Source organism: Lissotriton vulgaris, chromosome 7, assembly GCF_964263255.1.
Source record: "Lissotriton vulgaris chromosome 7, aLisVul1.2, whole genome shotgun sequence".
NCBI classification, from domain to species: domain Eukaryota; kingdom Metazoa; phylum Chordata; class Amphibia; order Caudata; family Salamandridae; genus Lissotriton; species Lissotriton vulgaris.
In genome coordinates, this window is record NC_141695.1 from 371,051,273 (window position 1) to 371,078,606 (window position 27,334).

Sequence of the window (27,334 nt, forward strand, 5' to 3'; positions counted from 1 at the left end):
AATTACATAACTCCTTATCTAAATTGACCAGTGATGTACCCAAAATTAATGGTAAATTACTCCCTGCATTTTTATACGCAGACGGTGCAGTCCTTATGGGCCGCACCCCCAATGCACTTCGCACTTTAGTCACGGGATTTGTGTCTTTTATGGCGGATCTTGACCTTTGCACACATTTAAAAAAATCTTATATAATGACTTGTGGGCCGAAGAAACACTGTATGAAGTCCATTACATCGGGCAGCGAATCGCTAACATGCACAAGCACTTTTCCTTACTTGGGCCTAGTTTTCTCAGAATCAGGTTCTTGGCAAGCCCACATGGCCCACGGTAGAAGTAAACTCACTAAAGCGGTTAATTCTATCATTAGCCTTCGGCAACCAAAACAATCTGAGGTAGTGGTACCGTTGATTCAGATATATAAATCACAATGTGTACCAACGGCCACTTATGGTGCCGAAGTCTAGGGGCATGCGAATTGTAGTGGGATTCAAATTGAAGAGAACAGATTTTGTAGGAAAATCCTTGGGTCGCAAATCTCATCCCCAAATTATATATGCCATAAGAAATTGAATTTACAATATGTGGAGGATTTTATTAGGTCCCGCCCAGCGATATTTTGGTTAAAAATATGGCAGAATCCCGCAGCAATTTTAACAAGAGAAATAATCAGAGACTACCTTAAGTGCGACAAGAGTGGCAGTATACCCTTGCTAGTTGCAGTAAAAAACAGCCTAGCTAGTGTGGATTTGGAGCATGTTTTTTTACGCCCATTAGCAGTGGAAGGTATAAATATAAGATCAGTCAGGGGGTGCTTTATGACCTGTACCATAAAGAAAGACAGGACATTGAGCGCAATAAACCATCGATCATTAGATATATGCCCCTTCTGGAGGCACCGAGCATTCAACATCATATGCCACAGCAATACCTTAGGAAAAATATAGGGGGATGAAAAAGGAGTTTACTCTACCGCCGTAGGGATGGCAGCATAAAATACTCACTCTGCTTTCCAATAGGCTTTAACAGCAATCTGGAGCAATTGAGATGCCCCTGCGGCATTGGTTGCAAACAAACTTTGTTACATTTTTTACTCTTTTGTAAATTCTATGTAAGACACACAAAACAGTATTTCGCTCCCTATTTCAAGGCACGGGCTATCTTGGATTTTAAATTAGCATATTTTGACATTTTAAAATTAGGAAGTGACAATTTGATTTTTCGTGCAAGCACATTCTTACAAGCTGCGGTACGCTCAAGTGCTTCAATGATTGAATCCTAATGCCGTATAAATTCTGTAAGATGGCCAAGTGAAAAGCCCCTATTACCCCGCCCACAACCAAAACCTTGATGTTGCTGCAAGTAGTGGTAGGATCCATGGAGTTTTTAGCTTATATATTTATATCTTGATGCTTATTATTGGCTGACTCATTGAATAATATCGCACTTTATTTGCAAGATATTGCTGACTCATTGAATATATTGCACTTTATTTGTAAATTATTGCTGATTTTGCACAATTACCTCAAATCCCATATTTTGCACTTGTCTGACCGATTGCATTGATTGCACTTTATTTGCAACCTGTTGCTGATTTTGCACAACTGTTTCAAAACTCATATTTTGCATTATGCCATTTAAGCTGCTAGTTTTTAGGCCTGTGCAACTCTTTTAAATTTAATTTTATTTCTGTAATTTTGTACCTGTATTGGATTATATTGTATATTTATATTTTGTAAAATTTGCTGTATTTCTTATTGGTGGTGATGAACTGTGCTTTATGGATATTCTTATCCGAATAAAGATTATTTGATTTGATTTGATTGAAAAGGGCCGTACTTCTTAACCAACCTCCTGTAATATCCAGTGAGGCCTAAGCAAGGCTCTCACCTCAATATGGGTCTGGGGAGTTCCTAAGCCAGGATGGTCCCAATCTTGGGCTGAAGGGGTTGCACTTTGCCCCCACTGATGTCTTGACCAAGCACATAACTAATCCTGCCTTATCAAACACCTTCTGGCTTTGATAGTTAAGCCAGCCCTTTGCAGGGCCTAAAAGCACTGCTTGGAGGTGGTGCAGGTGGTCATCCCAACTAGAGCGCAGAAGACAGCAATGTCATCTAGGTAGGGGGCACTGATGTCCTCCCACCTGGTCTTCACCCAGCTGACTAACCTCTGAAAGGTGGCAGGGGCGGTCTTTAACCCAAAGTCTATCACCCTTTATTGGAAGTGGTCCTCTAGGGTGGAGAATACAGACCTTTCCTTGGCCCCCTTGGTTAACCCCTGAAAATGCTGCCGTCGGCCATTGGCCGACGGCAACGCTACCTCGCTGGTGCTGCCGTCGGCCAATGGCCGAAGCGGCCCCACCCATTTTGCGGAAGTGCTGCACTTCTGCAAAATCGGCCGTGCAGCCAAGGTGTTAAGGCAATCTGCCAAGTCTAAGGTACACAATAACTTGGTGGCTTCCAACCAATAAATGCGTTCATCAACTCTGAGGATGGGGTGTATATCAGTCATGGTGACTGAATTGAGGCCCTTGTTATTCATGTAGAACCTCAGTTCTGGAGTGGTGTTTGGGGGGAGGGAGCAGTCTTAGGTACCAGTACCACTGACTGGACCAGGGACTACTAGAGGGTTCAATCATACCCAATTCTAACATCATGGATACTTCATCTTTATTACTGGCTCTCATTGTTTCAGATAGCCTGTTAATTTTATTTTTGGCAGATATACTGTTCCCCATGTCTGTCTTTTGTAATGTTATGTTAGGAACACTTATACCGGGCAATGGTTACCCTGAGGTGTCCTGGTGCTTGCTGCAGTCCTCCCACCTTTCACAGATTGCTGCCAGAGTGTTGTTCAGAACAACCATGTTTTCAACGCCTTCCTAAAGGCCAATAGATCATTAGAATTTCTCAGATAGAAAGGGAGCTCATTCCAAGCCTTTGCTGCACCAGCGGCAAAACTTCTGCCTCCTCATCTAACTTTTTTTATAGGTGGTACTACTACTAATTTCGCTCCTGACGGTGGTAGGGATCATTTGGGCACATACCACTGGAATTGTTGTTTCAGGTGAGCTGGGCCTGTACCTTGAAGAGCTAGGAAGACTAAGCAGAGGGTTTTAAAATGGACCCGTTTTTTAACGGGCAGCCAATGAAGTTTTTTGATTGCACTAGAGATAAATGCAAATTTAGGGGTTCGAGTAAACAGTCTGGCAGCTGCATTTTGCAACATCTTTAGTTTTTGCATAAAGCGCTCCTGCATATTCAAGTATAGACTATTGCAGTAGTCTAGTCTCGACATGATCAAGGCTGTAACCACTGTGCGCTTGCTGTCTTCCGGTAGAAGAGGCAGAATTTTCCTCGTTGTGCCGTGAGAATATATGATGTGGCTGAGACAATGGCATTGACCTGACCTGACCGCCACTCCCAGGTTTTAAACTTTCCTGGAGGGTATCGGTAGAGTCCCCATTGAGTTTGGCCACCAATTTGGGGTCCAGAAATTAACATCCTTTCCAAACATGATGATCTCTGTTTTGCTTGAGTTTAGCTCTAAACAGTTTTGAGTCATCCAGCTTCCTACTGCCTCCATACATTCCTGTGTCATAGGTACAACAATCAGTGAGCCCTTGGGTTAGTGAGAAAAGAGAGACAAACTACCCCTACAAGTGGAAACAGTCTCTCTGTTGCTCTGGGGTCAGGGTAGGGGAGAGGACAAGACCTTCCACTGACCCATTTTCCTCCTTGGTAGACAGGAGTTTGGGGAGGGGCTCGCTTTTCTCATTCCCATCATTATCTGTCACCAGGAGCATGGTTACTTTGAGCCTCTCAAAGTGGGGCTTGAGGCGGTCCACATGTAGGACCCTTAAGGGTTTCCTAGATGTCTTGTGGTCCACCAGCTAGGAGACCTACCCCTTCGCTCTTTGACCTCATAGGGCCTAGTCCACTGGCTCAATAGGCTCCATCGCTCACACTAATTGGTTAGGGTGAAACTTTAACTACATTCTAAGGGTAGTTCTTTTGAGCTTGCTCCCATCCCACCTTGACAATACTGAGAGGTTCAAGTACTGGGTGCCAAACAGAAGTTCAAAGGGACTGCATCCCACTCCTTTCTGAGGCACTTTGCGATATGCAAAGATAAGGCATGGTAAGAGGCATGGGTTGTAGTAGGCCCATAATCAGGGTCTTTTTGATCCCTTCAACAAGCCATTGGTTTGGGGGTGGTATGGAGTAGGGAACTTGTATGTGAACCCACGCTGTCCCACTTATACTCCTTGTAGGCAAACATAATCTCACCTGGGTAAATGTCCATGGCCACTGCGGGCACAATCACATCCTCTGAGAAATTGCTTCAGGGTACCGTGTGGCATGGTCCACTAAGACCATGATAAACCTGTTACCAAGGGCAGTATTGTGTCTATACCCACCTTCTAAAAGGGTGTTTCCATTATGGGGAAGGGACGCAGAGGGGCTTTGTCCTTTGCCACTGACTTTCCACTGGCCGGGTAGGTTACACAGGATATGCAGAATGCATCTGATTGCATTCTCATCCGGGGCCAACTGAAGTGGGTGACCAGTTGGCCAAGGGTTTTGGTCTGCCCAAGATGTCCTGCAAGGGGGATATTATGAGTCCAATCAAGTAGAAATGACCTGTAGCACTGGGGAACCACCAACACATGGGTTGCCCAAGGCTCAAGGACCTTAGATGCGCTATACTTGGGAATATTGTCCCAATAGATAAGGTCACCCAGAGGTGTCACCAGCTGCCTGGGCCTTGGCCTGTCGCTGTAGGCATTCGAGGGTAGATCACCCCCTCTGAACCTGAACTTCGCATCTTACCAGGTGGTGTGCTCCAGGTCATTCCCCAACAGGCAGTTAACAGGCATTGCTAGAACCACTGCTACCTTTAAGGAACCTGAGACTCCTCCCCATTTAAAGGAAACTAAAGTCACTGGATAATGGCTCACCTGGTTGTCTTCTGTCACAACCTGGCGGACTACATCAGGAACTACCAGCTCTGAGGACACCAGATGACATCTAACAGTGGTCATACTGGCTCCTGTGTCTCTCAGAGCCGTCACCCTCTGCCCATTGAAGGTGATCCAATAGCTATATTTCTGGATATTGGCAGGCATGTATTGCTTCTTGCCCACTCTCCAACATCAACATTAACTGGGGAAATCTCCTTCCTGATCACTTCACTCGCTATTTATGGGATCTGCCCGCTATTGGGGGGCTGTTTCCTGCGCTCGAAGATGGTATCCCCCTTAGAGTGCCCATATGGGTAAAACTCATGGCAATTGAGCTTGAAGGAGCCTAGGGATTTCTTCCCATTAAAACCACCCTTCTTTTGTTCAGGGTTAGATTGGGAATCCCTCCCCTGGAAACTCTTTTGGGGGCCCTTTGAGAACTTTTTAGGTTTTTCCTTGTCTTCCTCTTCCTTGTTCTGGTGGGGACCCTGCCCACTCTTTCACCATTTGGTGATCCCTCAGTTACCTACTTGTGGTCCCTCGTGCTGAGCCAGAGGTCCACTTCCTTCACAAGATCCCTGGGTCTAGTGAGCTAGGAATCTATCAGGTGCTGACGCAGCAGTTGACAATTGCTGAACATGTGCTCTTTCACAAAAAGATTGATGAGCCCCCCAATACTCCTTCACATTTCTAGGACCACCTCATAGCCCTCAAACCATTTTCAATGTCATCCCCAACACATAGCTTTTTGTTTTGCCAAGGCCATTTCAGCCAATTTCTGGACATTTCACCGTGGGGCAAACACCAACACACTCTAGATGCTGGTGCTTGCCCCTCGGGGATTGCCCCTGCTGCCTTTCCCACTGTGCCCACAGACATTACACCACCTATAACTGCAGCGCTGTTTAATTCAATTCAATTCAGAAAGCTTTATTCGACAGTAAGTCATAAAAGCACATACAATACAAAAAATTATCACAATACACAATAAATAGCACATATAAAATACACATAATTAAAAAAGTATTACATTCCAGATTATACTGTTGAATTACAAGCACTGTTAAAAAAAACTCATACATGTATACATTTAAAATTACTTCATAAAAACAAAGCACTAAAATAAGAGTAGGGCCTTATATCAAATTAGCAGCAATTGGCAATGAAGTACATGCCCGGATAATCCAAGTCCACCTTAAAAATTTAGCTAGAGCAATAGCTATGTGTGGAGAGAAATCAGATTCTAGTATCCTTAAAGCTTCAGTAACCCTCTGAGTGCCCAGGGAAGAACAAATTGGTCTCAACCATTTACGACGTGGGGCTGTATAAAGGGGACATGCAAATAATAAATGGAATATGGTTTCCACCGTGTCTATGTAGTTATGACAGTTTTCTTCTGTGGTGGGTACCCATTTATTCCTATCCTGAATCGAAAGTACAGTTTTCGACCGATAGGACTCTCACTTTTGACCCAGTATGCTTCACAGGACGGCCAAGATTTGTGGACTAAGAAACGGCCTGTCAGATTGGTATTCATACCTGCCAAATAGGGAGACGACAGGACCATTTCCCAATATTTATCCTTGAACAGTTTTTATGAGGGGAAAATTGCAGTTTCTGGTTCCTCCCATATTAATCTTAGGTCCAACTTTAGCAGGAGAGACCTTAAGTCTTTTAACCACTGAATTTTGTGGAAGCGATCTGCTAAAATCACATCCTTCAGACCCTGGGCATAATGTACAAGTTCGGGGTGGTCCAGATTTGCCTCCAATACAAGAGTGGGTGTAGCCTTACCATATCCACCACAATTTTCTAGAAGAAGCGGCACCATCGGGGTACTTTGGGGGACACCAATTAAGCCACGTAGGAATTTATTTTCAGCTTTTTGAAGGTGACTCAATTTGTTGAATCCCCATAGCTCCGCTCCATAAAGGGCAGAGCTTATCACTTTAATATTATATATTTCCAATGCTGGAGCTATTGGTTTAGTGAAAGAGGATTTATATTTGGAGTTTAATACGCCTACAAGCTGATGATATTTTAAAATAGTCATGTTCCTGTCTCTTTTCCATCCCATGTTGTTCTGGAGCATAATACCTAGGTAGGTGAAGGCATCCACCTGTTCTAAGGGAGTATTATTCAAAAAGATTTTGCCCTTGAAAGGTTTATTCTGATGAAAGGACATAAACTTTGTTTTTGCGGTGTTGACCTCTAGCCCGCGAGAAGAACAAAATTCCCCAAATGCGTTTACAGCCTTCTGCAGGCCGATCGGGGTCCGGGATATGATCAGGGTGCCGTCCGCAAACATGAGGACTGGTACGCGAACCCCAGCCAAGACTGGGGCATCAGTGGGGGATCTAGAGAGGTAGTCCACAATTCCATTGATGTATAAGGAAAATAGGGTGGGAGCCAAGACAAATCCCTGCCGGACATCACGTTCGACAGGGAATGAGTCCATAACTTCACCCTGTGCCTCCCATCTGATCCTTGCAAAATTGTTCTCATGTAGGCGGACGAGAAGTGTTAATAACTCAGGTGTCATCCCCATTTCGCTGAGGACTCTCCAGAGTTTACAACGAGGGACCAAATCGAAAGCCGATTTTAGGTCAACAAATACCGTGTAGAGTGTACCTTTTGTCAAAACCACATTTCCCCAATAGATTGTAATGAAACGAAAGTACTGATCTACAGAGCTGGTACAGGGGCGGAAGCCAGCTTGGAATGGAGATAATATATTAAGTTCCTCTACCCAGAACTGGACTTTATTTTGGACTAATCCCCCCACTATCTTTTGTGCACAATCTATTAAGCTGATAGGCCTGTAATTACTGGGAAGGGATTTATCTCGCTTTTTAAAAACAGGGATTATTTCTGCTCCCTTCCAAGACCATGGAATGGGAGCACCCTTTGCCACTGAGTTGGCTAGTAGTGCAAAGTACGGGCACCAAGTCGGTCTATCGCTTAGAAAGACATCTGCAGGGATACCATCCATACCTGGGGCTCTACCACTTGAAACGCAGTCTAATGCTAGACTAACATCTTTGATAGAAAATACCTCGCTTTCATAGAAGATGTGGGGAGGTATAGGATAGTCATCCTCTGTCAGATTGCAGGCATACTGGGGCTTAAAAAATTCTATCCACTGGGATTCAGCAACATTATTTTGTGGGGGTTCTGCCTGTCCTCCCCTATCCCGTTTAACAATATTCCAGATTTATTTGGAATCTTTAGCATCACAAGCATGCTTCAAATCTCACCACCTATCTTCGTCCCACTGTCTTTTTGCCGTCCTCTGAGTGCGCCTATATGAATCCCTTGCCTCTCTTACTTTAGCGGGGTTCTTAGATCTTAATTCAACACTCAGTTTCTGGCGAGCTAGTCTACAGTTCTCATTGTACCACTTAGCCACATTAGTTGTGATACTCTGGTTGCTCTTTTTTATTTCTTTTGAGAAATAGCTTTTTAGGCTAGAAAAGAGACGGGAGTGAGCCTCTACCACGATTTGGGGAAAATCCAGCCCATTGGTCTGATTATTTATATTTAAATTGATCAGTTGGATCACAACCTCTGCTTTAAGTGCGGCCAATTTGGCTGGATTTTCAATAAGTGTATTCCATTTGAGATGGTGCATGTTATTAGAAGCAACGATGTCAAGAGTTGAAACCCCTCTCTGTGGTGAGTCCTTTCTATCGCCCTTTTGAATTAGGAATGATGAAGAAAGGGGGTTATGATCACTTTCCAGTCGGGGTGTAATAACCATATCCACTAGACTATACCAAAGTCTTAGATCAACCAGCAGGTAGTCAATACCACTACTATTGCGTCCATTATCAAATGTATTTACTCCCCACTGGTCAGAAGGAGTTCACCCATTTGCCGCTCTAAGACCTCTTTCCAAGCACATAGCTTTTAGTTGAATTTTGACTGCTGACCACCTTTTTACAGCAGGAATATCAAGTTTGGGGATACCCCATCTAATATCTTGATCTACAGATAGTTCCTGATCTTCTTGGCCAAGAGGTTCGAAAGTAATATTAAAATCTCCGGCCACAATGGTAATGATTTGATGTGGTAGCGCATCTAGTTGGGAGTCGAGAAAGGATATTATCTCTGAAGTGTGCCCCCCATTTAGCCCTCTAGCATAGACATTAAAAATGGCCAACCAGCGGTCATTGCTCCATCCAAGCTTAACCATCATGATATCATTACCTGGGGACCTCATTTGCTGAACTTTACAGCATAAACTCTGGCGGACCCAGACCACCAAGCCACCTGAAGGGCGGCCTTTAGGTTTTTTTGTTGCTGGGATGTAAAAATTAAGGAAACCCACACGAAAAACAGGGGCCACTGACCAAGACTCCTGGAAAAGGCATATTTCATATTGGTCTATAAACCTACACCAATTTGGGGACAATAGTTTGTAACCAATGCCCGCAATGTTCAATGAGACATATTTTCTGTAATCTTGAGGGCTCTCCTAACATTAGAGGACCTCGCTATACTTACTGGAATCTCAACCACACTCTCTGGTATCAGCCGGGCGGTGGTAGGTGTAGGGATTGGGGTAATATTTGGAAGCAAGGTCTTACAACAGACACCTAGGTCTAGAGTTGGATTGGCGTGAGCCAATAAAGGAACGTCAAATTCCTGGTTGTCCTTATCATTAGTCAATATACTAGACAATTTGGCGTTAGACAATGTATTATCTTGGTTTGTGGCCATATTACCTTGCGCTTGGTGCTCAGATACTTGGATGTTAGATAAGATCTTACCCAGCGTGTTACTGATATCAACCTGAAGTCAGTCGCATTCCTCCATGTCAGTTAAGGCTCCAAACGGTTCCTCAGTGCAAAACCATCCAACAGAGTTGGAGTCCCCCTCCCACATAGCAGGCATGCAGACAGACAATTTGGCCTAATACTCATAGTTCTCCTTAAACACCAGGTCCTGTCATAGGAGAATTCTAAGGTTAGTGGTATGATTGCAGAGCCCCTGTGTTGAGGCGGGAGTAGATTTGCCAGCACATTTGGTAACACTTCAGGATTAGAGAAATTAATAGCTATACAATCTCCCCCAAATCTTTTCTTGTGGTGACCCACCCATAGCACCCTTCTAGCCATAATACTTTCCTTCGCTAGTTGCTGGCCACCTCTTGCAGATATCTTCATTTTGTTAATCAGCCAATGCAGTGCTTTGTCGATTAGAGTGGCTGATGATTCAACTTGGCCTGGCCCCAATTGGGGAACATTGGCCAGGACAAGAACAAATGGTACAGCCTCTGGTATAAACTGGAAGGACTCTTTCACTTGGTGGGACTTAAGTGTGTTTAGTGAGGGAACTTGGCGGATAGAAGGAGGACCACCTTTCTCTAGGTTTGCATGTATGTTATTAGAGTCTTGGACAACACTATTTGTAACTACGTCCTGGGTTGGTGAATTATTCAAGACAGAGGAATGATGAGCTACATTCTTTGATAGGGACTCCTGCAAATTCTGCCCCATTAACATATCTGGCTGGCTGAGATTCTCCTGGGGTACTGGTGCTGGCATCATGTAATCGTTATTTGATGGCACTGAGCCACTATTTTGCTCAAGAGCCATTACCCTTTCTTCAATAGAGGTAAGTCTACTCATAATTTGACCCAAAGTTAAATCCAGTTTTTCTTTAAATGTTACCCAAACTGAATTTGATATATCCTCCATGGATGACTGATTATTGAGGGGTAATTGTTTATTAGGTTTAGACTTTGGTCTCAAGTGTCTTAGCGCCCTCTGTTGTTTAGCTTTAATTGGCGGTGCCAAACCCCCAGCTCTAGTACATCTCCTACTAATCTGAGCAGGCGGTGGAGAATTGTAAACTGGGGCCACATCAATAGAGCCTGATGGGGATACATCATGACAGCTTAAGGACTGGCAGGATGTCTGGTCTACATCTATCAAGTCCCGTGGAAGCCCTGGGGTTAGCATTTGTGGCTGGGAATCATCACCTCTCGGGAATATCATGTACAATAGCAGTAATGGTGTGTCCTGGGTCCATAGAGAGACGTCTTTCAGTTCTTTCAATCTCCTCATTTAACAGGCTGGTAACTTTTACTAAGTATGAGTCCAGGGTAGCCCCTCCCCCTCCATTTGGTTTAAGTCCATCAGTTCTCTTCCTGCCCATTGTTAACGAATTAGATCAAACAGTACCTTTTCCCGAAGCAAATATCAGAGGGGCGGCCCAGCCCAGCCTCCTCTGGCCTCTGACGGCCTTAGACGGTCCCGCCCTTGTCCCGGGCTTCGCCCGGTGCTGCCCGCGCGCGTCCCGCGATGCGTGGGGGCGCGCGCGCTTTCAGGGCGTTGGCTGGCGCTGGAGTCACGTGTTTCCCCTGGTGGCTGCTGTGGAATGTAATGTATGTAGGTGGAAGTTGGAATTGCAAGAATTGCAATAATGTGATTATTGGGAATATTTTATCACATCCGAGAACTGGTGAAAGGATATTATTACATCATTCAACTGACTGTAATTCTGAACATTTAGTATATATGATCAAATGTCCGTGTGGCTATGTAGGAAAAACTGAACGTAAGATGATGATACGATTGTCAGAACACAAAAGCCGGATTCGCAATAAAAACACAACATCACCTCTGGCTTTACATTGGATTGAACATCGGCATACAGTAGCCCAACTCAAGTTTCAAATCATTGAACTAGTACCTAAAATTGAGGGCAAGGATAATTCCAAGATTCTCCTCCAGAGAGAAGCCTTCTGGATTAAAAAACTTCAAACGTTGATACCCTTTGGGCTCAACGACAAATTAGAAATGAGTTGCTTTCTATAAAAACATGTCCTGAACAATAAAGCTGGCCAGCTACACGTGAAAAAATACACACTTCATTCTGGGCACACTATAACATTAGACATAATTTAGATGACAATTGACTTTTAACTCGCATAATGTGTTTACTAAAATATATTTTTGTATGTCATACAGTAATCATGCTTTATTCATTTTAATGTTTGCTTTACGTTTCATTACTGTTTTTGAAGTTTGAAATTCAATTGTAGTAGAGAATACATAGGGATAAGACTAGGTTTCTTTATTGCAATTATGGGCGCGTTCTATGAAGTTTTGATCAATAACACACAATCGATTTGATTCCCGAGTCTGCCTTCAGTGTAGAGTTTGTTAATCATAGTATTACACGCCGTTCACTTGAAACGTAAACATTTAGTCCGTTTTTAGTGTTGTCGGTAATTTGTTACGTTATCTTGCGATAAATTTGCTGTGGGAAACACGGAAATAAATCCCCTCTGGAGCTTGAGGAAGGAATGGCGTAAAAGCGATCGAACTGCGGTTTGTCGGTGAGTTTAGCAGTCGCTTGTTGTATCGGTTTAGATCTAGGCAGCCTGTTGTCGCAACCCTTTAAAATATGTGCAGCCGTTTACTTTATAGAGTGTTACCTCGTTGAACCCCGTTCTCGCTATTCGTGGGACTACACACTGCTAATGCAGGTGAGATGTTATACACTTTTCATCTCTTCATGTTTGACATGAGCATATACGCCATGCTAAAATTGGGATTCATTTTGGCTTTTCTCATAGATTTCACAACCTATTTTAGTATCTATTGCGACGAACACGCTGAAACCAGATGAGATCTTGGATCTATTATTTTACATCTATCTAACAATCTTCACTACTGAAGCATTGATTACTTATTTTTTATTCACAGGGAGTTATATTTTTTTCACAATTCAGGTAAGGGAATTGTGATGGTATAATTAGTACAGTCGCCCATGCTATAAGCTTCTAAGTATTTTTGTTCTCTTTCACAAACCTGGTATTTTGTGACATCTTAGATTCGTGAGAGTCTTGTTCGAGGCTTGTTTTAGAAGCATTACAGGTATTTCACACAGTGAAAAAATAGACATAGATATTCACAGCGAGTTGTCAAAAAAGATTTAATGTTTTGTAATGATTCAACTTATAGATGACTAACGCAGATTATGATTTGAAACTGATTGAGTGTTAAAGTGATGAAGCTGATAATTCAAAACATTTTTTATTGAACTGTAAATAGGCTTGAAATGGCATCACATAAAATTGTTTCCTTGTTCTTTTTTGTGACACAGGTACCCCTGACGAAGGGACCTTTTGAGTCCCGAAATGCATTGGGTGCTCAGGATTTGTAACCACTGGTTGAATTGATGTTTAACAAAATGTAATACTGATTTATGTTCAAGAATATCACAAAGAGAAATATGTGAAAAGAAGTAACATATTAAATGTGATGATGAAAATCAATGAAATATTGTGTTAATTGTTTAATAATTTCATTTAAAGTTGATGCATGCTGTAGTCCTAGCTGCCAGACTTGGGGTTACGATTTACAAAAAGGGGGTGGTGATGAACAGAGTGTCTGAGTTAAACAGACCACTCTTACCCAGTCCAAAGATCAGGGCTTGATCCATCACCGTTATTTATCTCACTGCCCCATCCCAGCTCAGAACCTGGCTATATGCAAATCAGCCTGTCCCTGGCCCAGTGCATCATGGGAACAGGGCAGACTAAACTACCAAGCCAATTCTTCACCAGAAAGGAGACAAGCTACCGGGGACCGGTTTCTGGCATTTCAGCCTTCTTCGGCCCGGCTTGCTTGTATCCTGATGGAGCAGTGAGAAAGGGACTCATGTCTGAGTATACCGTGCTACACCTATAGTGGCCAAAAACGATTTACAAAAAGGGGGTGGTGATGAACAGAGTGTCTGAGTTAAACAGACCACTCTTACCCAGTCCAAAGATCAGGGCTTGATCCATCACCGTTATTTATCTCACTGCCCCATCCCAGCTCAGAACCTGGCTATATGCAAATCAGCCTGTCCCTGGCCCAGTGCATCATGGGAACAGGGCAGACTAAACTACCAAGCCAATTCTTCACCAGAAAGGAGACAAGCTACCGGGGACCGGTTTCTGGCATTTCAGCCTTCTTCGGCCCGGCTTGCTTGAATCCTGATGGAGCAGTGAGAAAGGGACTCATGTCTGAGTATACCCTGCCACACCTATAGTGGCCAAAAACGATTTACAAAAAGGGGGTGGTGATGAACAGAGTGTCTGAGTTAAACAGACCACTCTTACCCAGTCCAAAGATCAGGGCTTGATCCATCACCGTTATTTATCTCACTGCCCCATCCCAGCTCAGAACCTGGCTATATGCAAATCAGCCTGTCCCTGGCCCAGTGCATCATGGGAACAGGGCAGACTAAACTACCAAGCCAATTCTTCACCAGAAAGGAGACAAGCTACCGGGGACCGGTTTCTGGCATTTCAGCCTTCTTCGGCCCGGCTTGCTTGAATCCTGATGGAGCAGTGAGAAAGGGACTCATGTCTGAGTATACCCTGCCACACCTATAGTGGCCAAAAACGATTTACAAAAAGGGGGTGGTGATGAACAGAGTGTCTGAGTTAAACAGACCACTCTTACCCAGTCCAAAGATCAGGGCTTGATCCATCACCGTTATTTATCTCACTGCCCCATCCCAGCTCAGAACCTGGCTATATGCAAATCAGCCTGTCCCTGGCCCAGTGCATCATGGGAACAGGGCAGACTAAACTACCAAGCCAATTCTTCACCAGAAAGGAGACAAGCTACCGGGGACCGGTTTCTGGCATTTCAGCCTTCTTCGGCCCGGCTTGCTTGAATCCTGATGGAGCAGTGAGAAAGAGACTCATGTCTGAGTATACCCTGCCACACCTATAGTGGCCAAAAATGATTTACAAAAAGGGGGTGGTGATGAACAGAGTGTCTGAGTTAAACAGACCACTCTTACCCAGTCCAAAGATCAGGGCTTGATCCATCACCGTTATTTATCTCACTGCCCCATCCCAGCTCAGAACCTGGCTATATGCAAATCAGCCTGTCCCTGGCCCAGTGCATCATGGGAACAGGGCAGACTAAACTACCAAGCCAATTCTTCACCAGAAAGGAGACAAGCTACCGGGGACCGGTTTCTGGCATTTCAGCCTTCTTCGGCCCGGCTTGCTTGAATCCTGATGGAGCAGTGAGAAAGGGACTCATGTCTGAGTATACCCTGCCAGAAACCGGTCCCCGGTAGCTTGTTTCCTTCCCAGTGTAAGAATTGGCTTTTGTAGTTTGGTTTGCCCTGTTCCCATCATGCACTGGGACAGGAACAGACTAATTTGCATACAGCCAGGTTCTGAAACTGGGATGGTGCAGTGAGCTAAAAAACGGTGTTGGATCAAGCCCTGATCTCTTGACTGGGTGAGAGTATTCTGTTTAATTCAGAGACTCTGTCCCTCACCACCCCTTGTTGTAAATATTTTTGTCCACCCTAAGCGTGGAAGGGTATACTCAGATGTGAGTCCCTTGCTCATTGCACCATCAGGATTCAAGCAAGCCGGGCCGAAGACGGCTGAAATGCCAGAAACCGGTCCCCGGTAGCTTGTTTCCTTCCCAGTGTAAGAATTGGCTTTTGTAGTTTGGTTTGCCCTGTTCCCATCATGCACTGGGACAGGAACAGACTAATTTGCATACAGCCAGGTTCTGAAACTGGGATGGTGCAGTGAGCTAAAAAACGGTGTTGGATCTAGCCCTGATCTCTTGACTGGGTGAGAGTATTCTGTTTAATTCAGAGACTCTGTCCCTCACCACCCCTTGTTGTAAATAGACTTGGGGTTAGGCCACTTTCATTGCTGTGGAATGTAGGCAAAAGTGCCCACGAAGCCGTTCCTCTTGTGGGCAAAGCCATTTCTCTCACGGCGCTGGTCTTGTGGGCAAAGCCGTTTACCTCACGACGCGAGCAGAGGATCCCAAGGACAGCCGTTCCCCTCACAGCGTCTACAAAGGATCGGTAAGCGTGTCCCGCGATGCGTGGGGGCGCGAGCGCTTTGAGGGCTGGGGCTGGAGTCACGTGTTTCCCCTGGTGGCTGCTGGGGGATGTAGGCAAAAGTGCCCACGAAGCCGTTCCTCTCACGGCGCTGGTCTTGTGGGCAAAGCCGTTTCCCTCGCGGCGCTGGTCTTGTGGGCAAAGCTGTTTCCCTCAGGGCGCGAGCAGAGGACCCCAGGGGCAGCCGTTCCCCTCATGGCACCTACAAAGGATCGGTAGGCGCGTCCCCTCAACACATAGCTTTTTGTTTTGCAAAGGCCCTCTCAGCCAATTTCTGGATATTTCACCGTGGGGCAAACACCAACACACTCTGGATGCTGGTGCTTGCCCCGCGGGGATTGCCCCTGCTGCCTTTCCCACTGTGCCCACAGACATTACACCACCTATAACTGCAGCGCTGTTTCATTAGGCACTGCAGTGCAGGCAGCGAAATGACCATCTGCATAGTTAACATAGGCCAAAGTCTGCATACCCTTTCAGGCTCAGCCTTTTTATCCTCACTGGCCAACCTTCTCTACTCTGCAGCTACTTTCTTTTCTTTTGTAGTCTATTTCAGCTGATCAGGCTACAGGTTGAGCTCTATTTCGTCTCTCCTGTCCTCCAGTTTCTCAAGCAACAACCTGTATGAAGACACACTGCTCCTGGCAGGATACATGACTTCTGAGGACAAGTTTTTCTCCTCGTCTTGCTGCAGCTCTGGGTTTGTGGCCAAACCATTTCTTTCCTCGTTCTCATCCTCCTCATCCACCTCTGCATCCTCACGGCCATCACCCTCCAGCTCCTTTATTGCAGCTTGCATCCTACGGACCTCCTCAGAGTCTCTGAGGGCAATTTGAAAGTCCACTTTTGTTGGCCCCTTTCCCAAGGATAGCCCTCTCTCCTTGCAGAGCTTGCTTAATTCTGACAGCTTTAAGCTATCAGTGCTGCAAAGCTCCAACTCCATTTTTGCAGACAAGCATCCAGATGCACAAATGTGAGGCAGGAATGGAATTTGGAGAAAAGGAAATATATGGCCAATCATGGAGAATTTAAAAAATATGATTTTGGTGTCAGATTATTACAGAACAATGTTGGTTTTACACAGATTAGTAAGTGGCACTGCACAAACAGAAGTGCTGAATCCCACCACTGGACAATAATGTAAGAAATGGGGTTATAAGTTGAGAGGCATGAGAGCTCCACTCAAGTAATAAACACAATTCTTTTCATAGTGAACCACAAATGTCTCTAGATGAACCTGTGCTTAACCCTTGGGTAGCTTGGCACAAAAGCAGTCTGGCTTAACTTAGAGGCAATGTGCAAAGTATTTATGCAGCACTCAAAATTGAAAACGCAAAACAAATAACATCCCAAACCAATTTAGAATAGAGTCATTTGTAATAAATATAATGAAACTAAAAATGAGAAGAATTCAATCAGTAGAACCAGAGTTATGAATTTTTAAAGTTCTAGGTGAAAATAGCGTCAAAAAATACATAGTGCCAATTGCAGTTAACTGGTCCTGCTGGATTTCATAAATTCAGGTTTACCGCAATAAACGTGGGTCTGATTCAGAGACCATGTTTATCCCGCTGAAGAGTATTACCTTCTCAAATCCGAATCCAAACTAGGTGCTGCTGTTGGAGTTTTGGGCAGACAGGGACTGCAAGGAGATGGTTGTCGGCCTATTAGGTTGAACGACAATGACAGTTGCTGTTTTGGTGAGCGTTATTCGTCATTGGAGCTTCATGCTGGTGGTCAACGTAGACTGTCACTGATAGCCCAGAATGTCATGGCTGATGCAAAGAGCAGTTGTGATCAAGGTTTGCGCCGGCAGGCATTGCGGACAGTTGTTGTTTGCCACAAGGAGTCCATTCATGGTCACATAGAGCCCAGAACTTGCAGTTCATTTTCCTCAGTGTTGGAAATGGGGGTCTCTAATTGGCAGAGGTGGATACCTTTGTTCAAGTAGGGACCCTTCTTCCCAATTAGTATAAGGGGATACACTTCTAAATGTACCCCTGCTCACCCACTTGGTCGATTGGCACGAGCGGATAGGCTTATCTCAGAGGCACTGTGTAAAGCATTTGTGCACACATACAATAATACAGTGAAAACCCTACAAATGGAAACCACACCAGTTTAGAAAAATAAGTTATCTTTATCTAAACCAAAACAAGACCAAAACGACAAAATACAGTAATAAAAATATGATTCTTAAAAGGTAGAAACAGTTCTGTTCCAAGAAAATTAATTCAGCATGCAACACTTTTACAAAAAATGCGTACAAAAATGCAAGCAAAAAGGGGCGCAGGGAAGGTGATGAGTCGGTTCCTTACACTCTGGGAAGGTGATGCATCAGTTCCTTGCTCCTGGGGAGGTGATGCATCAGTTCCTTAATGCTGCGCAGGGGAGTTGATGCGTCGCTTCCTTACCAGAGAAGAGGTTTTTTACTGCGTGGGGAGGTGATATGTTGGTTTCTTACTGCGTCCCCCAAGGATGCGACCGACTTGGCGCTAGAATGCGGTGCGTGATGATCCGGTAGGATGCAATGCGTTAAGACCCGGGATGCACTGCGATGACTTCAACCCCGTCCCTTCGATGCGTCGATTCTTCTCTAACAGGGTCTGCGTCAGAATCGGTGCGGTGATCTTGGACGTCGGAGATCAGTACACAGGTTTTATCGCACATCAGACACTTCAGCCGCAAGCAGGCACTGCGTTGATTCTTCAGCAGTGGCGATGCATCGGAAAATTATTCTTGCACCGCTGCTATGCGTTCGAAACAGGCAATGCATCGATTTTCACAGTTCTTGTAGTTTCCAGTCCCAAAACAACCTCAAGATGTCCAGAACACTAGCAGGCACCTCTCAGCAGGTCATTAATCTGAGCAAAGGAGTTCAGGGGGTACAGGGGTGAAGTCTTTGTGTCCCTGAAACTTCAGGACAGTAGGTAAGCTTTAATTCAAGCCCTTGCAGATCTTCCTCAAAATGGAGCCACTGCAAACAGCAAAGTCCTTCTACTTTTGTTCACAGAAAGTAGCCACTGCAGGCCAACCCCAGACAGCAAACACCATAGGGGCAGTATTCCTCCTCAGTTTCACTAGCTCTTCTCCTTGGTAATAGTTCCTCTTGATTCCCAGAAGTTATCTAAAAGCCTGGAGTCTGGACCCCTCTTTTTATAATCAAAAATCCTTTGTTCTCTGTGGCAGAGGTGCTCTTTGCCCAGCCAAAACCAGTTCTGTCCTTTGTGGTGCAGCTTCCTGGCAGGAGGTGGAGACAGCATTGTCTAAGGCAGACCAGGCCCATTCAGGTGTGAAAGAAATCTCCTCCCTCTACTCTGAAAGCTGCCCAGGTCTATTCAGCCCAGTCGTGACTCACCCTGGAAAGGCAGGACACACCTACCCCCCACCCCCCACCAAGTGGCTGTCTGCACAGAAGGCACATCCCCAGTCCCTGTCACTCCAAAGCCAGACAGTCAATACACAAGCTAACAGAGGCCCACTGGTTAGTTACACATGAAAATACCTACTTTCTAAAAGTGGTATTTTCAAACCCAGAATGTAAAGATCACCCTCACTAAAAGATGCATCTTAACATTCTGAGTTCAGGCATATCAAACTTTATTTTCCTACCTTGTTCCCATGGGTAGTTATGCTTATAAGATGTTATAAGTAAACTCCCCATTCTAATCTATGGGCCAGATAGCCTTACAATAGTGAAAAACAAAATTGGCAGTATTTCACTATCAGGACATGCCACACACATCAGGGCATGTCCTAGCTTTTACATACCCTGCACCCTGCACACAGGGTACCTTGGACCTACCTTAGGGGTGACTCACATGTAAGAAAAGGGACGGTTAGGGCCTGGCAGGTAGATGCACTTGTCAGGTTGATAGGGCAGTACCAAACTGCACCCAGACAATGCAGCGGTAGGTCTGGGTTACTTTTACAGGCTGCTTATGTGAGTGGCACAATCAGTGCTACAGGCCCACAAGCAGCATTTTATTAACAGGCCCTGGACACACACAGTCCACTGCACTAGGGACTAACAAGTAAATCAAATATTCCAATCATGGAATCACCAATCCATAACAACAATTTTCAAAGGGAGCACTTACACTTTGGCACTGAACGGCAGTGACAAAGTGCCCAAACCATCTAGACCAGCAAAATGAAGTCCAACGCACAGCAAAATACATAAGGAAAAGGCAAAAATACAGAGGGAACCCACGGCAATGATGCCAGGTCTAACACTCAGTTTTGAGAAAAGTACACTCTGGTGCCAGCCAGGGGTCCTGGTGGGACATCTCTTGGGGATCAGGACTCACTTCAGCAACAGGGCCTATGCACTTCTAGTTGGTGCTGGTCAGCTTGGCAGTTGCAGGGAGGCCTCTGGAAGGTTGTTCTGTCCCTGTAGCTCAAACAGGAGGTCAGCCAACTGAGCTTTGGAACCACTTTTGGGAATCCTGGCTTCAAGGTAAGTATGTTCAAGCTTCATTCTTCAGACAGCAGGGCATTCCTTCTGAATCTCCTACAGGTCTAGGAGTGTCCGGATTTGAGATTCTGAGGGTGCCACATTATTACCTGGTGCCAACATTTGTGTGGGGGCAATACCTGGCCTAATCCCAAAATGGTTCCGGTCAGTTCTTTCCCTTCCCCGGGCTTTGGCTCCAAAATGCGTAGGATGACAAAGGCAGGGACAAGCTCGGTTCATTTGTTTGTGCTACAGGTAGGGTCCTTTGAAGTGTAATCAGGGCAGGATATAGCTTCTCCCCAAGCATATTGTGTGGAGGACTCACTCCACCTACAACCAGGCCCCTTTTGTCCCCATATGTGGAAAGAATACACAACCCACAGCAGGAGAGCCATTCACAGTCATGTGACCCTAGAGACTGGCAGAAAGGCACACTGACTTAGGTAGAAAATTGACTACTTTCTAAAAGTGTCCAAATCTGACAGTACTATTAAGGAGGATTTAAAAGTACAATAGAAATGAGTGGAAGAAGCATTTCTCTATCTGTTCACAAACTAGAGATGTCACTTATTAAGTGTAATAAGGTAACCCAATGTTAGTCTATGTGCGAGATAGCCTTTCCACAGTCACAAAAAACTTTAGGAGTTTTTGAATGTCAGAACATGTAAAACATAAGTACACATGTCCTACTTTTTAATTACCATGCACCCGGCCCTATGAGCCTTTAGTCATTACAAAATAAGGGGATAAAACAAAAAGGTTGTAGGACCTGGGTACAATGAGATACAGACAACAATATAGTCCTAACGGGGGATATCAAAGAGAGAAACAAATTCCCACAGAGTACACAAACTTAAATATAGTACCTCGATCCTGCAAGTGTTCAAAACAAAGAAGAGGAAAGGAGAGAATGAAAAAATATAACAGCAGAGCAAAGATATATGCTAACAAATCAAACTGAATTAAAGATTGGTAGCATATGCACATAGTTCCAAATGTAATGGTTGCTCCATTATAGGCAAAATTTGCTAGAAAAAATGCTTGTGCAAAAGTGATAGGTTACTCTGATTTTTTTAAACAATAAGAACTAAATTACGATTTGCAGTGCACGCAGGCAGCTGCATGTAGCATGTCTGTAGTCAAGGTATGTAGCCAAATTAACATCCATGAAGTAGAGGTGGGTGCTTGAGTACATTTATTTCCTCTATGAGCTTACTAGTTGTCCAGACTAAGCTACTGAGTTTGTCAATATTTCGACTCAAAGAGAGGAGTTCAATCATAACCTTATGTGTGGGTCTTCATCAGGACAAGTAAGGATGGGGCAACCTGTTCGAGCATAGCAGCAATTAAAAACATAAATTGTGTTGTTTAAAACCTAAACTCCCTCACCCATGTGTGCAAACTCACCTGGAGTTGCACAATATTCGTCCTAAGGCTAGGCAAGTGTAGTGGCTGAAAAAACGAAGGCACGTGGGCTTCTCATCTGTGACAATTACGTTTACTGTGTTCTTAAAAAATTAGATACCACTAGTGACTAAAACTATCACTGTTTCTTATAGGATGCAAATGACTAAGTGCAAACATTTACTCACCCGCAGGGGAATCTACGGATTCATGGAATGTATGAATATCTTTAAGTGGAATGAAGTCAGGTCTGTAAGAAAGCCAAAGCAAAAATTGTAGGCTCCCTAAATAAAACATAACCCCATAAAAGTGGGTTCATGCACTTAATGCCAATGAGTACTCACTGAGAATGAAGACTTAATCAATCTATTTCAGGGTGAGAGACCCCTTCTTTATCTTCTCTCTCTGGACCGCTCTCTTTGATACCGAGACGGAGATAAGGATACTTTGCATCAGGAACAGTAGGCGAAGCGCTCAGCCACTCACTTTTTCCTTTTAGCGTTAAATCATTTTCCATTGTTTCGTTTTGGACAACCTTTGTAAATACCTCCTTTTTACATTTTTCTTTGCAGTTCATTCGCTAATTTACGTATGAAGGGCTCTCCCACCCTGAAACAGATTAAGTCTTCATTCTTGTTGAGTACTACTTGTTATTAAGTGCATAGACCCACTTTTACAGGATTATGTTGTATTTAAAATAGCCTACCATTGGAGGAGGAGCCAAGCCTGAGACCAAGATGGCCGCGTGAGCTCTTGGCTCCCAAGATTCAAGCCACCTCCGGCATCATCCTGTCCATTATCCTGCACCTTGAGCCCGGAATCTGTTTACTGAAGGGAAGCGACGCCCGCCGCAGCAATCCCCGGCAATATCCGACATCGGGTCAGCCGGATCTGCCATCTGCCGGATCGCGGCCCACTGCCTGTGAAGCCGGGACCTAGAGTGGGTCTTGTCCCTGGCCGCAAGTGAAACAACAACGGGGCCAGGAGCCGGAAGTCACCGGTCCGGCCCTGCTCGAGGCGCGGAATTCATCTGGCCCGCCGTGGGCTCCATACTGACAAGACTGTCGGCTGCACATCTGTGTAGCGTAGGCAACTCCGAAGGTGCCCGGAGAGGCGGGGGCGGCAGCGCCGCCACTCAAGAGAGAAGCCCCAAGAGTCCAAAACAGACAGTGTAGTGCTCTAGTAGCATAGAGACAGCGGACTTCAGGGAGTGTCTGGGCGTGGAGCCCCGTGCTGCAACGGGGAGCGCTGGGACCTCGCTGTGAACATTAATGAATGTCAATCACTCAGAGATATACTGACCGGCACCTGGCAAAAAGTAAACGCCTAGAGAAGGGCTGGTGAGCCTATACTGGTGCACTTTACATCTGACGGGGGAGGCAGCGGCCGGGACTATCTGTTGACTGTGGCTGATGACTGAGGGCGATGATGGGATGCAGATGACATAGCGGCGCTGCGGTGGTGCTGGCAGCGAGGGGCACCATTTAGTACTGTCCCAGTACTTGGCCTATGAACGTGGTTCTGGTGGGGTGGCTGCCAGCGTCCGCCGCCTCGTAGAGCGCGTTCGCTCTGGACGAAGGGAGATTCAGGCATTTGGTGAGACATTTACATGGAAGCCCCACACTTTAGGGAGGCGGGGTCACTAGCTGAGGAATCCCCATGTGCAGGGGTCTTTAATACATGTCAAGACAGGACAGATAACGATCGACCCCAGATTTGAGACGCTTAGTCACAGGCAGTAACCTACCACTGGCGGGTGGTGTGCACAAGGATGGCGACGAAGCTTGACTCCGACAAGACCATGACCAGGAATTCATAGGGGCCAAAACACGTGCAGTCTAACAAGTAAGATCGGTACACGTTGCCTAAAGGATCCCCGGTGGAAGCTAGGAAGACCCATTCATCCGGGGAGACGCGCTTGAAACACTCACTGAGCCAACACTGATGGATCTCATGGCTGCAATAAATGGGGTCCAATCCCCCCTCGGGTGGAAAATGAAGTTCATGGATAATAAACTGGACGCTGTTACGATCGAGGTTAACCTGATACATGCCGACCTCACTAAAGTTAGTGAGAAGGTGAAGTCGCTCGACATCAAAACAGCTAGTTTAGTGGACGATGTAGCTGAACTGCAACAGGAAGTACGCGCCCTCAAAGCCTCCCGAGACACCGCGGACCGGAAGCTTGACGATTAGGAAGGGAAAGCCTGTTGCAATAATGTGCGTATTCTCGGAATCCCTGAGAGGGCAGAGGGTCCCGCGCCGGACTTGTTCATAGAAGGTATCATCCTCAATCATCTGCAGCCAAAGGGTCTCAGTAACTTCTTTACTATTGAGAGGGCCCACAGGGTGCCGGGGAGGAGACCTAGACCCGGTGCCCCCCCTCACCCGATGATCGTTAGAGTATTTAATTTCCAGGACCGAGATGCTATCCTGCAAGCCGAGATGCTATCCCCCACTGCGGTACGAAAACACAACTCTCTCCTTTTTCCCGGACTTCACTTAGACAGTGCAGAAATTAAGACAAAGTTTCCTCCCAGTGTAAAAAAAGCTTTGGGATAAGGGACTGAGATATGGAATGATGTATCCGGCTCGACTGCGAGTGGAGGTTGAGGGGAAGGCCTGGTTCTTCGATAATCCGGAAGTGGCGTCGGACTGGATCGATAGTAGGCCCACAGTTGGGGCCGAGGGACAAGAACTTGGAGAAGGGGAGGAGAGATCAGAGCAGAAGAGCTGGGAACAGTAGGGTTGTGTGCACCGCAGAGGTGATTTGAATTGTTGAGGCGAATTAATAACCATTTCTTCCTTGCCATGGTAGACTTAATCATGGCTGTGCATAGGATCAAGGCGCCAGATGTTCCTTTGGAGGGTGGGGATAGGGGCGGGGCATTGGTTTCCTCCTCGTTACTACTTTTAGTTAATCACTCAGGGGAAGTTTGGGCGACAGTCACGCTGCGAGTTGGGGATGGGCTATTGCCGCAAGCAGGGGGGAAGGGAGGGTGGTGGAAGTTGGGATGGGCAGAGTGGGTTGGTTGTGAATTTTTTTTGTTTGTAGTAACATTTGCATTGTTTGGTTTATTTTTGAATTTTTTCCTCACTGCACTGGGTGGCAACGCCAAAGCAAGGCTAATTTCATACTGTTCAAAGGTCATACCTTATTTCGCAAAAGTTTTTTTTCTTTATGCATCAGGTGGTGGGGTTGCAGCTGGACAATGCATGTATAGTTCAAATGTCGTATGCTAGCCAGGGATCTGGGATAAAGGTAATGAGCTGGAATGTGAATGGACTGGGTGACAGGATTAAGAGAGGGATGGTAAACCAGCTTGTTAGAAGACACTCCCCGGATGTAGTGATGTTACAGGAGACACATCTCATTGGCAATCACTGCATGGCTCTGCATAAAGGGGGGTATAAATTGGTGGCACATGCCAGGTTTACCACAGGGTCTAGGGGTATCGTGATGAAAAATGCCTTTCCCTTGGCAGTCCAGGCGACATGGTCCGATCAGAGGGGCCGCTATGTCGGAGTCTTGGGGCAATGGGGGGGAGGACGGTGACCTTTTTGTCAATATATGTACCACCTGGTCTCTAGACTGACACGTTCCGTGATCTGGGAGCAGTCTTCCTTACCCTTCCCCTGGGCCTGTTGGTGCTAGGGGGTGACTTCAACGCAGTACTTGACGGAGAGATCGATCGACACCCGGCGAGGGTGCTCAGGCCGTCACAGAGATGGCTCCCAGACTTTCTTGAGATGGAGGGGCTCGTAGATAGTTGGCGTGTACAAAATCTGACACAGACACAGTTCACACACGTATCCGCAGCTCACCACAGTATTTCCAGACTGGATTATGTGTTGATCCAAGCGGCTATGGCAGCCACGGTTAGGGAAGCGCGCTATCTTGGTAGAGGCATCTCAGATCATTCCCCAATGTGGTTGCATGTAGAACTTGGGTTGGGCAGCTAGCAGTAGGCAGAGTAGCCCCTATCAATGCGTGGCACTTGAAAGACCCTGCTGCTAAAAAAGAGATCGATACGATGGCGGACCGTTACTTCCATGAAAAAGTGGGCACTGTCGACTCAACACAGTTATTGTGGGAAGAATATAAGACAGTGATAAGGGGGGAGGTCCTGTCTTTGGTGGCCGGTAACAAGAGGAAGCACCAGGCTGTGATGGTCCAGGCAGAGGCAGATGTGATTAGGTTGGAGGAGCGGGCGGCGAGATCTGCCACTCCAGAAGACCTGCATCTTTTGAAGATATGACAGGATGAATATAAAAGCCTACCCAGAGATAGGGCAATAGTCCAGAACAATGCCATCCGAAGTCGGATATACAAGCACCGTGACAAGGCGGGTAAACTGATTGCATGGATTGAACGAGCGGAGTGGGCTTCGAGGTTGGTATCTGAGTTGCAGGTAACAGATGCTGGGAGAGTCACGGATCCACAGGCAGTGGCCGATGAGTTCTCTGATTATTATAGAGGGGTTTATACCTCGGTTGGTGGCTATACCGAGGCGGAGAGTAGTGAGTTGGTTAGAGATATCTGTATGTCTGAGTTATCAGAGGATAGAGGATATTTAGATTCCCCATTTACGGATGAAGAAGTCTCACAGGCGATTAGAGGGGTAAAATCCGGTAAGGCGACTGGCCCCAATGGAATACCAATAGAACTGTATAAATTAAATGCCCATAAGCTCGCACCATACATCCGAGTCATGTTTTTAGAAAGTAGGGAGGTGGGAAGACTCCCATATGACCAGCGAGTGGCTAATATCACGGTGATCCATAAGGCAGGCAAACCTAAGACACTTTGCGCCTCTTATTGGCCCATTTCATTGCTAAATGCTGAGCCTAAAATCCTAGCGAAACTGCTTGCTACCAGATTCGTTGAAGTAATGACAACTTTGATACATCCCGATAAATCTGGTTTCATGCCGCGTCGGAACACGGCTCTCAATTTGCAGGGGCTGCACGGAATACTGTGTAGTTCTCCGAAAATACATGAACCGGCTGTCCTGGTATCCTTGGATGCCACCATGGCGTTTGATAGGGTCGAGTGGTCCTACTTATTTGCGGTGTTGGCAAAGTTGGGGTTTGGTCCGGAGTTCATTGGTTGGGTACATTTATTATACACCAATCCTTTAGCTAGGGTGGTTGTGAACAATTGTAAGTCTGCGGATTTTCTACTGGGGAGAGGTACGAGACAGGGGTGTCCTTTGTCCCCGCTTCTTTTCGCTCTTGCACTGGAACCCTTGGCGGCATGGGTCTGGTGGGATCGCTCAATACGAGGCTTGCGATGGACGGCGGAGTGGGAGGATAAAATTTCACTGTATGCCGACGATATCCTGCTTTATCTTACCAAACCAAGGGTGTCTTTGAGCTGTTTTCTGGATATTCTATCCATATTTGGCAGGTATTCCGGATTTGCCATAAATTGGTCAAAATCGGTACTCTTCGTTTTTGTGGGCGAGCCACCCGTAATCCCGCAGTCGTGCCCAATACAGATTGTGCCAGCTGGGTTTAAGTACCTTGTTATCTACATAACACTCGACCCGAAGCTGTGGTATGCCAACAATTTGGGTCCTTCATTGGACTGGTTCAGAAGGGGCGTGGAGCGGTGG